This window comes from Tachypleus tridentatus, unplaced genomic scaffold (genome assembly GCF_004210375.1).
Source record: "Tachypleus tridentatus isolate NWPU-2018 unplaced genomic scaffold, ASM421037v1 Hic_cluster_2, whole genome shotgun sequence".
NCBI lineage: Eukaryota > Metazoa > Arthropoda > Merostomata > Xiphosura > Limulidae > Tachypleus > Tachypleus tridentatus.
In genome coordinates, this window is record NW_027467782.1 from 3829406 (window position 1) to 3843208 (window position 13803).

Sequence of the window (13803 nt, forward strand, 5' to 3'; positions counted from 1 at the left end):
CGAATGAGAAAAAAGTGTTGAAATACTTGTAAACTTTATGTAACGAGTTAGAAGAAAGTGCTGAAACACTTGTAAACTTTGTTTGACAAGTCAGAAGAATGTTTTGAAACACTTCTTATTTTTTTTCATGAGTTAGAAGAAGAGTTAGAAGAAAGTTTTGAAACACTTCTTATTTTGATTGACGAGTTAGAAGAAAGTGTTAAAATACTTGTTAACTTTGTTTTACGAATTAGAAGAAAGTGTTGAAAAAAGTGTAAACTCTCTTCGATGAGTTGAAAGAAAATGTTGAAACATTTGTGAACTTTGTTTGACGAGTTAGAAGAAAGTTTTGAAACACTTCTTATTTTTTATGACGAGTTAGAAAATAAAGTTGAAACATTTGTAAACTTTGTTTTATGAGTTAGAAGAAAATGTTGAAATACTTTTAAACTTTATTTGAGTTCGAAGAAAGTGTCGAAATTTCTATATCTTGAAGAGTTAGACGAAAGTGTTAAAACACGTCTCAATTTTGTTGATGATTTAAAAGAAAGTGTTGAAACACTTGTAATCTTTGTTTGACGAGTTAGAAAAAGTGTTGAAACACTTGTAAACTTTGTTTGACGAGTTAGAAGAATCTGTTGAAATATTTTAAACTTTGTTTGACGAGTTAGAAGAAAGTTTTGAAACACTTGTAAACTCTCTTTGATGAGTGATAAGAAAATGTTAAAAGATTTGTAAACTTTGTTTGTCGAGTTAGAAGAAAGTGTTGAAATACTTGTAATCTTTGTGTGACGAGTTAGAAGAAAGTGTTGAAACATTTAATCTTGGTTTGACGAGTTAGAAGAAAGTGGTGAAACACTTGTAAACTTTGTTTGACTCGTTAGAAGAAAGTGTTGAAATACTTGTGAACTTTGTTTGACGACTTAGAAAAAAGTATTGAAACTCTTGTAATCTTTGTTTGACAAGTTAGAAGAAAATGTTGAAACACTTCTAAAATTTATTTGATGGGCCAGAATAAAATGTTCAAGCACTTCTAAACTTTATTTGAGTTAAAAGAAAGTTTTGAAATTTCCAAACTTTGATGAGTCAGACAAAAGTGTTGAAACACATCTCAATTTTGTTTGACGATTCAGAAGAAAGTGTTGAAACTCTTGTAATCTTTGTTTGACGAAGTAGTATAAAGTGTTGAAACACTTGTAAACTTGTTTGACAAGTTAGAAGAAAATGTTGAAACACTTCTAAACTTTATTTGAGTTCGAAGAAAGTGTCGAAATTTCCAAACTTTGATGAGTTAGAGGAAGGTGCTGAAACATTTATCAATTGTGTTTGATGAGTTAGAATAAAACATTTATGCACTTGTAAACTTTATTTAAGTTATACGAAAGTGATGAAACACGTCTCAGTTTTGTCTGATGAGTTAGAATAAAATGTTTTAGCACTTCTAAACTTTGTTAGAGTTAGAAGAAAGTGATGAAACACGTCTCAGTTTTGTCTGATGGGTTAATATAAAATGTTTTCAACATTTCTAAATTTTTTTAAGTTATAAGATGTTGTTGAATCTCTTGTAAACTTTGTTTAATTCGACACTGAAAAATGTTGGAATGATCTTTAATTTTGTGTTAGGGTTAGAATAAAGTATGTGAATATGATAGGTTGGTGGTATAACTAAAAAACAAAAGAAATGTTGTAATTAGCAGTGTATTCAATATTCCATTTGTGTCCTGATCTCATTATGAAGACCTGCATACTTGAGTTGTCATCGGTTTTATTAATGTTTTCATGCGACTAGTACATAGCATTAACTGTGTTTAAAGTCGTGCTGCAAAAGTAATTGAGTGTATGTCGGAATAGTATAGAAGTCGAGTTGAAAGACCTTAACCTAATAATGAAAATGATCCTGAAATGTAATGCAAAAACTGAGTGAGTATTTAGTGTGAAAATGAAACCGGCTAATTTAAACACTTAAAGATGAACTGTATAAACATCTTACTGTAATTCTGTTTGTTTTAAAGCACAAGCATACACAGTGTCCTATATGTTCTGCTCCCTACCTAAAGTATCAAAATCCTGGTTATCAGCTATCAGAAGCATCACCGAGTCATTTGAGAGATAAAAGATTAGTCATTTGATCGAGTGGTACGTTCAGTCTATATCATATGATATTCCAATTGAATTTAGTAATTAGTTATAGTTATAAACCTGTATTTGTGTGTTTGTTTGTATATTTACAGAAACCATTTTGACAGTAAAATAACGACATGCAAACGAGAAACCACGAGATCTAACACGTTATCAGCAAGAACCTAAATATGAAATACCTTTTATGGAATTCATTTTAACGAACAAAATAGGACTAACGTTTCGGTTTCAAGGAGGTCCTACTGAACTTGTTACAATTCATTTCAACGAATAAAATAGGGCTGACGTCTCGGTTTCAAGGAGGACCTACTGAACTTGTTACAATTCATTTTAATGAACAAGACAGATGTTTAGTTTCAGGATATACTGACCTTGCTAATATTAAGTCAATGATTATGACAAGATTTACGTTTAGTTTGTAGGAAACTTGATAAATATTTGAGGAAACCTATAGCACATTAATAAATAAAAAAGAAACGGATGTCTCGTGACATTTGATTTCTTTCCCAAATTGCGAAGATATTTACAGGAACTAATCGCCCCTGATTTTAAACTAGTAGAATAGAGGGTAGATAGCTAGTTAACAAGACGTACTCACAATTCTAGGACTACTCTAATATCATAATATGATTTGCTCTTCACTCATAACGCATCTCCGGCCCCAAAGTGCGGAGTGCGTTTTTGCTGCAACAGGTTGCGAATCACAGCCCTTCCGATTCACAGCCCGGAACCATAACCACTAATTTATTTATATAAACTACTTTCTCAAGTTAATAATTTCACACTCTTAGTGACTGTAAAGTAAGTTGAAAAGTTAACATATTTTGAGATACAGAGTTACAACGCGAACCAACTTTCCACAAACTACAAACAAAAAATAAAAACAATCCGAACTTTCGCATCCATGTATTCATAGAACTTTCCCTCAATAAAACCACAGAAAACGGAACCAGCATTCATCCTGTGGTTCCTCAGTATGCTATCAATTTGAATATACGAAGGGCTTAAAAAGGCTTTTAAAATGCAAGCATCCGTTCTCCCTCAGTTCCCGTTTGTTATGTACTATTAATTGCCTCTACATTCGTTTTATGTGATCTCAGCTTTGTTATGCTGTTTACCGACAAGAGAACCCAAGATTTTCGTAGACCAAGTTACTGTGTATTTCCGATTACTATCTTATGTAGGAGGGCGGCTAGCGGTGCGACGGTACACTCTGGCTTGATGCACGGGGGTGCTGTGCACCTAGTGGTGATGTTAGGAGAAAAGTGCAATTATAAAAACTACTATCTTTGTGGATAACGATTTCACAGGCCCAGCTTCTTATCGGAGGAATCAGTTTTTAATGAGTTATCCGGTTCTTTAAATACGTGGTTCCTATCTTATCCAGAGGTTTCCACTTTGTTCAATAGTTTTCAGCGCCCCAACTACAGAAATTGTACCAATGGTAATTAATGGCGACGTCCAACATGGCCACACTCGTTGTTGTTGTTTTGAATTAAGCACAAAGCTACACAATGGGCTATCTGTGCTCTGCCCACCATGGGTAACGAAACCTGGTTTTTAGCGTTGTAAGTCCGCACACATACCGCTGAGCCACTGGGGGGCGGCCACACTCGTATTATTTGCTACTGGTGTATTGATATCTTTATCACTGGTAGGACTATTTGGTTTATGTTTTCGGTATTAATGACTCTAATCTACATCGCTATGTTAAATGCAAAAATAACTGAATTTCGAGACATTAACTTGATAACTGACCAATGGTTCCACCTACAATCTGGTGAGTCACGAACTAATATCATTCTTACCGACATAACTGCTCACGTGACATGCATGATACTTGGATATTATTAATATTATCCACGTATTTATTAGCTTGTTAGAAAGAAAAAGTTCAGAAACAGGAATGCTGGCTTTCAGTGTGTATTTTGTGATGAGGTTATGCAAAGAATCCTTTATGTGGTAGTAACTTAGAATCACTTAAATACATTATGAATTAATCGTTTGCTTGTATCTGTTAACGTTGGTCTCGCCGACCGTATGGTTTAAGAGAGTTCTCGTGTTCTTTCGCCATTGTTACGAGAAGATTTGTTTGTTTTTGAATTTCGCGCAAAGCTACACGAGGACTATCTGTTTTAGTAGTTTAGTAATTTAGTAGTGTAAGACTAAAGGGAAGGCAACTAGTCATCACTACCCACAGCCAACTATTGGGCTACTCTTTTACCAACAAATAATGGTATTGACCGTCACATTATAACGCCCCAAAGAAACGCGTGGCCAGAAATAAATAGCTTAAAGCTCAAATGTGTGAAATAAATACTATTCTATATAGCTTAGAGATATCAACAGATCTCGATTGATCCATTTTTATACAATAAAATATACCATGTGTTGACTGGGTTAAGAGTTCATTACAGTCAAGAATTTTTGTTCTGATAATTTGTATCCTGTCACAAGAAGAATAAAGTATACAAGTATGTATACAAGATGCAAGGAATAGAAAATATCTTTTATTTAGTATACATCGAGATATTTAATGAGAGAGCTATGCGTTAAGAGGTGATATAGGTTAGTTCTTAATATCACCATCCCAGAGGCTCAACTCTAAGATTGAGGTATTATAACGATAAATTCGGAGTTCGATTCCTGCGGTGGTGGAAATAACACACACACTTTTTTTTCTGTAGCTCTGTGCTTGGCTAACAACATTTCTTTGTTTACTTAGGTTGTGTACTTTACAGAACTGTTATACTTTACCGATTCCTATTTCCTTAACAGGCCGTTAGGGCTGTGTTGAATTAGAAATTACAGCTTGTTTCCTTTGAGTCATTTAGTTCTCTCGAGATCCGTTTGGTGCTCTAGTTTGTTGTAAACTACGAAGCTACAGAACGAGCTATCTGTGCTCTAATCACCACGGGTATCGAAACCAGATTTTTAGTGTTATAGTCTTCAGATTTCTCGCGAGGCTGTCGGAAAGGGATTTTATTTCCCTACATTACTCGAACCAATATGTTTTTGTTTTATTTACGTTCAAGTAGGTTTGCTATTATACACTTAGAAAACGTATCTAATTCAAACGTTTTACTACGATCGGTAATACTGAGATTCGTTATCATCTGAAATAATTATAATTCTATTTTATCAATACGAAGCGTTCAACTTATTAGAATGGTGCATATTAAGTTTGTTTGTTTTAAGCCATATAGGGTGTCGAACCCCAAATTAACCGATGATCCACCTAGTGTTGCAACGAAAGGCTGATAAATATAGTTATTAACTTGGATTAACTACACAGTTTTTATTATAACTTGCGGAAAAGAACTGTTTTAAGCGTGAGAATGATCGAATTGAGAATTTCAGTGTCATAAGCCCTTATGTTTGCCACTAAGACACTGAGCGGTACAAATAAATTAGAATGTGACTGGGAGTGAAGGTATTTTGTATTTAGTTGGTTACTAATGAATATGGCGACTGTTTATATCGGTCGCAATAAGTCATTTTATAGGCCCAACATATCCAGGTGGTTAGAGCTCTCGACTTGTAATCCGAGGGTCGCAGGTTCGAATTCCCATCACACCAAACATGCTCGCCATTTCAGCTATGGGGGCGTTACAATGTGACGGTCAATGCCATTATTCGTTGGTAAAAGAGTTGGCGGTGAGTGGTGATGACTAGCTGCATTTCCTCTAGTATTACACTACTAAATTAGGGATGGCTAGCGCAGATAGCCCTCGTGTAGCTTTGCGCGAAATTCAAAAACAAACAAACTAACTAACTAACTAGCCACAGGGAATGATAAACTGTGTGAAATGTATAAATACACTTGACAGTCGCTAAAATAAATACAGAGGAAGGAGACACCTGACCCTCCCGGGAATACAAACACAAATACCGAAATAACCTTAAGAGAGAGGAAACACAGGGAACGATCCAGAGATTAGTACCCGCCGCTACAAGGGTTTTCTTTGGTTATTTAAATTGAATAACGTGGCTTGGCTGTCCTTTTATATCGCACCGACTGTTGCACCGGTTTTCGAATCTGGGACTTTACGATCCGCAGTCCGACACGCTAATCATAGCCAGTCCAAATAATTTGTGAAAACTCAGTGCAAGTTTTTTGTTCTGTATTGTCACAAAACATATGCTAACGGAAAATATTTTTATTTTAAAAGATACGATTTTATTATAATATCATGAAACAGAAATTATACTGAGTCAGGGTTGCCATATTGTTATAAAACTACTATTTCGGTTTGATTTAAGATAGTTCAACCTAACATTTTCAGTTGGACTATCTTCATCATATTCCATTCCCTCGGTGGCTCAGATGTTAGTTTTTAAATGCACAATGCTAAAATCCGTTATTTGACTCTAATGGTGGACAGAACACCAGCTTGTGAAGACTTGGTCTTGAAACCAAACAAAATTATGGTATAACAATCCTATAATTTTATAGATAAGCCCTATTGCGTACTTACGTGATGTAATAGTATTATAATTCTAACAAACCTTGGTGTCTGAGGTGTTAATAAATGAGAGGCTTAGCAACAACTTATCTTAATGAATAATAGTTGTGTAAAAAAAAAGTCTTAGCTTAAATCTGTTTCTGTGCTTTTCCCACCAGCGGTATTGAAACCCGAATTTTACTTTTAGTGTCACAAGTCTGCACACTTACCATCGAGCCGCTAGGGGGCTTCTCGTACAGAAAGTTAGAGATTAGATCAAAAGTTCCTTCCCTGCTAACGGTAGGAATTGCTTATCGCCTAGCAGTATGTTGTGATATCTTACATTTGTACACATTATTGTAGGACAACACTGATCCTACAACTGTTGTACTTAGCTAGATCCCCTACCCGTTACCTCATGTTATTAATGACCGTCACCAGCGTTCTTATTAATAAAAAGAGAAGAAGAAAAAACATTCAACGGGATGTAGCGATTGGAACAAGAAAGTATTGCTCAGGACAATCTGAACCATCTATTGGGTTTTGTCGGAGCTTTCAGTTGCCCATTGCTCGGGTGGGCTTAATATGAGTTGCAGCTGCTTTAAAGTGCGTACGATTCTCGAAACCTACTTCCTTTTCGCAGGTGTGCCCTCTGTGCAAGGGGAAAAAAGTGACTGTAGGGCATCTGGGTTCAAGACTAAGACGCCATTCTTCGGTAGCTCTCGACATGAGTTGTTCGGTAACAACCAGTCACGACCACTGTTTAGTCGCTTAAACCGAGTTTCATTAGAAATTCCATTTTGTTAGAACAAATATAGTACCCCTGGAGACTTCCCGTACCTTCTAGGGACTGATGCTTCACTTATAAAAGAACAGCTTACCACGCCACCTAACTGCAAGTTCAAGGGCATGCGCTCCAACGGTTCCCAAAGAAAATTCAAAGTAGCCAATTAGAATAATAAAAACAGTGCCATGAACATGATTTTCATTCTGGGAACCAAACATAATTTGTCCTCTTGGTGTTTGTTTACTTGTCTATTGCCAAGCACAAAGCTACACAATGGGCCATCTGTGATACACTAATGAAACGTATCGAAACCCGGTTTTTAGCATTATAAACCTTCAGACGTACCACTGAGTTACTATCTGTAACCAGTTCCGTAAAATCCTTTATTCGAGATCCGTTGTTAATACAACCTAAGTCATTTGTTATTAACGTTTGAAGCAAATTAGTGGTTATGTTGGGAATAGCAGGCAAAAATAACAAGTTATACTGTGAAAACATTGGATAACGTTAAAGACAATTATAATATAATTCCATTATCTTAACCAACGCTAATAATGAGACTGAATAAAGAAAGAACAAAATAAAAACAAATATGTATTAAACATTAAAACTATAAATATGTTACGTTATCTTGAGTAGCGGATGCTTTCTGAAATTATATTTATTTTTGTAGTTGCTGACTGTTATTTTGATATAAATATACGCTAATTAGCATATTTGTGAGATATGTTTTCTTGTTGACTACTATTTTGTTACAAATATACTCTTCAAAAAAAGAAACGCAAAAGGCAAAATTTGAGACATATTGTTAACAAGTTTATTCCGGGTAGTTCTGTATGACATATGTGAAGCTTTGCACATTCACTGCTGAACATCCAAAGTCTGCAAAGGCGAAGTCCACGGTCACTAGTTGAAGTTTAACGTCACTCAACGTCAACAACGAGTACGCCCCCCCGTGAGCATCAATAACTGCTTGGCATCTCCTGCCCATGGAAGCGATGAGATGACGAATCACGTCCTGAGGAATGGCTGTCCACTCAGCCTGCAAAGCTGCTGCAAGCTGAGGTAGAGTCTGCGGTTGAGGTTGTCGCCGTCGCAGACGTCGGTTCAACTTGTCCCAAAGATGTTCGATGGGGTTTAAATCTGGTGATCTGGAGGGCCAGGGAAGAACGTTGATATTGTGGTGTCTCAAGAAGACAGTGGTGAGTCGGGCTGTGTGAGGACGGGCGTTGTCATGTTGAAAAACGTCGTTGACGTTCACCATGATGGGTTGCACATGGGGCCTAAGAATCTCGTCGACGGTTGCGTACGGTCTGATCGAAAATCCTACGCAGCCTTGATATGGTTGAGGCAGTAGACATCGCAGTGGTGGTCCTATCCCGAAGGTGACGTAACCGGATGTAGCGATCTTGTGCGGGCGTGGTCACACGAGGTCTGCCAGATCGTGGACGGTCACAAGTTGATCCATGTTGTTGGTGACGATTCCATAGCCTTGTGATGGTGCTTGGGTGGACATTAACAGCTCTGGCAACATCTGATCGAGATTCGCCTGCTTCCAAGCAACCAGTGGCGTTGTTGCATTGTGCTTCAGTCAGTCTTGGCGTAATTGTATTGCGTGTCGGTGGCTTAACACTGGGCTATGGAAACCGAGAACTCGTCACTTTATAGGATTTTGCACATGTTGCACTTGCAGAACATGCAGATCTCTCAAACAAATTTATTGGACACGAATACGTTTTGACGAAAAATCCGATGTTTTCCTCCGTTTTCAAAGTGCACAACTTTTATTGTCATTTTGGTCTGACAATCAGTGCCTTAACACGTGTAACATCACATACTCTGAGCTTGTAACGTTATTACATATATTTCTCTTTAAAATAACAAAAATATCCCTTTTGCGTTTCTTTTTTGAAGAGTATATGTTGTAATAACACTATGTAACAAAATTTTCACTTCTTCTTGTTCCTGGGCAGAAAGTGTTATTTCCCAATTGCTTATGCCTAAAGTAAATAGAAAAGACCTATTTTTCTCTTCAAACATTGCTTTTGTGACCTGGGAGCGTGTAATGAAAACATGATGGGAGACTATATTTGGAGGCTGATACGTGAAAGTGATTTACATTATAGTCACAAATCTCGAAAAACTACTCACTTCTAAACATTTTTTGTATAACTTTAGTATAAATACATGTAAATCTTGATTCATATGTTGTTTTATTCCGACCTTATGTAAATGAAAATGTGCAAATTTGCCCATTTTTACACAGAAAATAGGTTAATTTCTAAATTTCATTATCCAGATCACAAAAGCAAAGTTTGAAGGGAATAATGGTCATTTTTGTACTTTTACAACATAAGCAATTAAGAATTATCACATACTATCCAGGAACAAAATTTGTGTTACACAGTGTTATCCAGCTACTCTGCGTGATTGGCGAACTCTGAATTATCATTTTTCTATGGCTTTACAGAGAGTTGAATCACATGAAAATTACAACCGATACAAGTCATGGTGGAGAGGAATGAATCAGAACTACACTTTGTTATTGTTCCACGTTGCGTAGGTAGTATGAAGCTTGGCATGGGTTGGTGCTCAGAACGCTTTACTTGGAGTATGCGGCTGATGGGTTTGAATCCCATCACCGAACATTTTCATCCTTTTAGTTGTGGAAGTGTTATAATGTACGATCAATCCGACCTTTCGTTGATAAAGAATAGTCTAAGAGTTGACGACAGGTTGTGTTCACTAGCTATTTTCCCTCTGGCCTATCATTTCTAACTGGAATACGAGTTAGTATAGATAGTCCTTGAGTAGCATTTTGAGAAATTCAACAAACAAAAAGAAGTAGTTTGATACCTCTGATAATTTCTCACTCTTGAAAGAGTATGTAACAACCTTTTCCAACAAAAGATATTCATTCACTGAGATTAAAAAGATGAGCACAAGTAAAAGATTTTTAAGATGGTAACATTTCCTGTTCTCAAAGGCTTTGAAAAATACAAATTTATACTGATGAACTTGGGGTACCAGGACCACCCAAAAAGAGACTTGCAAGAAGTTGTATCCCAGCCGAAATAAGAAACTTCCAGTGTCTTGTAACAGATAAAAATCTAGGAACACAAGACAAGCGGCAAAAGATGTTCATTTGGCATAAGAAACAGCAAATAACATAATCGCAAAGAATCTCCATATAGAAAATCGACATTAGTTGCTTCCATGATAAATCCATTCTGCATTTGCAAGCTTTAAGCATGTAGGAAATGAACCATGTGTTCATGGCATCCTGTACGAAAACATTCTGGACAAGTCACGGGATGCAGTTCTAATGGATTGATGTAGGATTATACAGTTGAAACGTGTACTAAATAACCTCTGTCTTTCTACCCTAGATAGATTATAGAAGGCAGCAATGACATGCCGAAATATTTTCTTACAAAATTTGTGCCGTTGAACTATTGTCTAGAAACACGATCGTGAGACAGAACATGACCTGACATACATAAATGACGTAATGAGGCCTCAAAATCGTTTTAATACAACTTACTCAATATTGTAGATTATTATGCTGTTAATACAGATACATAATAATCATATTATTTACGAGAGAGACCTTTATTACTTTTTATTACGTTCCCCTGATGGGACAGCGGTTAGTCTACAGAGTTAAGAAGCTAAAATCGTGAGTTTCCTTCCCCGAAGTGGACACAGAAGATCGCCCGTTGTGGTTCTGTTATAAAACACACACACACACACTAATAACCCTTTATTATCTAGCAGAGCTCTTGTCATTATCACAGTACTTGTGTGAAGCAGAGCTCTTGTCATTATCACAGTACTTGTGTGAAGCAGAGCTCTTGTCATTATCACAGTACTTGTATGAAGCAGAACTCTTGTCATTATCATTGTACTTGTGTGAAGCAGAGCTCTTGTCATTATCATAATACTTGTGTGAAGCAGAGCTCTTGTCATTATCACAGTACTTGTGTGAAGCAGAGCTCTTGTCATTATCACAGTACTTGTATGAAGCAGAACTCTTGTCATTATCATTGTACTTGTGTGAAGCAGAGCTCTTGTCATTATCATAATACTTGTGTGAAGCAGAGCTCTTGTCATTATCACAGTACTTGTGTGAAACAGAGCTCTTGTCATTATCACAGTACTTGTGTGAAACAGAGCTCTTTTCATTATCACAGTACTTGTGTGAAGCAGAGCTCTCGTGTGAGAGGTGAAATCAAATTCTGTCTTTTAATAAGTTACTATTTGAAACACTTTGTCCAGTTTCAATTTATAATTGCAAAACACGACATCATTTCTGATTGATAACACATCCAAATACATGATATACATCTGTCTTTCTACTGCTTATTTTGAATTAGGCGCCAAGCTACACGAGGGCTATCTGCGTTAACCGTCCCTAATTTAGAAGGAACAAAACACACTGCCAACTCTTCGACAAGGTGTTTATCAAAGAACAGTGGAAATGACTAACATTTTTATACCTCAGACGGCTGAAAAGGCGAACATGTTTGGTGAGACAATGATTCGAACTCGCGATCCTAAGTTTGCGAATCAAGCACCCCTAACTATCTGATTACGCTAGGAATAGTAAATAAACCTGACTCTTGAGTTTTTAAAAGTGTATAGAAAAAAGGTAAATTTATCTTTCATGAGTGTTAAAATTGAAAACTCAAACTCAGTTGTGTGTTTGTTTCTTAGTTTCACGCAAAGCTACACGTGGACTATCTAGGCTAGCCGTCCCTAACTTTGCAGTGAAAATCTAGAGGTAAGGCAGCTAGTCATCACTTCCTACTTTCAATTTTTTTGGTTACTTTTTATCAACAAATACTGGGATTAACCGTTTTAGTATAATACCCCTACAGATAAAAAATACAAGCATGTTTGGTTAAATTCGAGTTAGTTATCCTAATCTCTCCATCTGTAACAACTTTTGAGTTGTGCAATAAGCATGTTTGTTGTGTTTTTGTTGCTTTTTTTTAAAGAGAGCATAAAGAGATATAATTATAAGCGCACTACAAGAGACATAAAAACAATACAGATTTAATGAATAGGTGGTTTTAGTGGTGTTGTTGATAAAGGATACAATCAACACAGATTTCATGGGTAGGTAGTTTTACTGGTGTCACTGATCAAGGAGACAAACAACAGATTTTATGGCTGGCAAGTTTTTCTGGTGTCACCAATCAAAAAGACAAAACAGTGATTTTATGTCTAGGTAGTTTTATTTATGACACTGGATCAAGGAGACAAAACGGCATATTTTATGGCGTGGTAGATTTATTTTATTTATAAAACTGGATCAAGAAGACAAAACAACAGATTTTATGGCTTGGTAGTTTTATTTATGACACTGGATCAAGGAGATAAAATAACATATATTATGACTTGGTTGTTTTATTTATGATACTGGATTAAGAAGACAAAATGACAGATTTTATGGATAGATAGTTTTACTGGTGTCACTGATCAAGGAGACAAAACACAGATTTTATGGCTTGGTAGGTTTATTTATGACACTGGATCAAGGATATAAAATAACATATATTATGACTTGGTTGTTTTATTTATGACACTGGATCAAGGAGACAAAATGACAGATTTTATGGATAGATAGTTTTACTGGTGTCACTGATCAAGGAGAAAAAACAGATTTTATGGCTTGGTAGTTGTGTTTATGAGGAGACAAAACGACAGATTTTATGACACTGGATCAAGGAGACAAAACGACAGATTTTATGACACTGGATCAAGGAGACAAAACAACAGATTTTATGGCTGGGTAGTTTTAGAGGTGTCACTCATCAAGCATACAAACAACAGATTTTATGGCGAGCTAATTTTTCTAGTGTCAACAATCGAGAAGACAAAACAGTGATTTTATAGCTTTGTAGTTTTATTTATGACACCGAATCAAGGAGACAAAACAACAGATTTTATGGTCAGATAGTTTTATTTATGACACTGGAGGCAAGGATACAAACAACAGATTTTATGGCTAGGTAATTTTTCTAGTGTCACCGATCAAGAAAATAAAACAGAGATTTTATGGCTAGATAGTTTTATTCATCTCACTGGATCAAGATGACAAAAACAGATTTTATAGCATTGTAGTTTTATTTATGACACTGGATCAAAGCAGCAAAACGACAGATCTTATGACGTGTTAGTTTTATTTTTATAATACTGGATCAAGGAGATAAAACAACAGATTTTATGGCCTGGTATATTTATTTTATTTATGACACTGAATCAAGGAGACAAAATAACATATATTATGATTTGGTTGTTTCATTTATGACACTGGATCAAGATAACAAAACAACAGATATTATGGCTTGGTAGTTTTATTTAGGATAGTAGATGAAGGGGACAAAACAACAGATTTTATGACACTGGATCAAGGATAAACAACAGATTTTATGGCTAGCTAGTTTT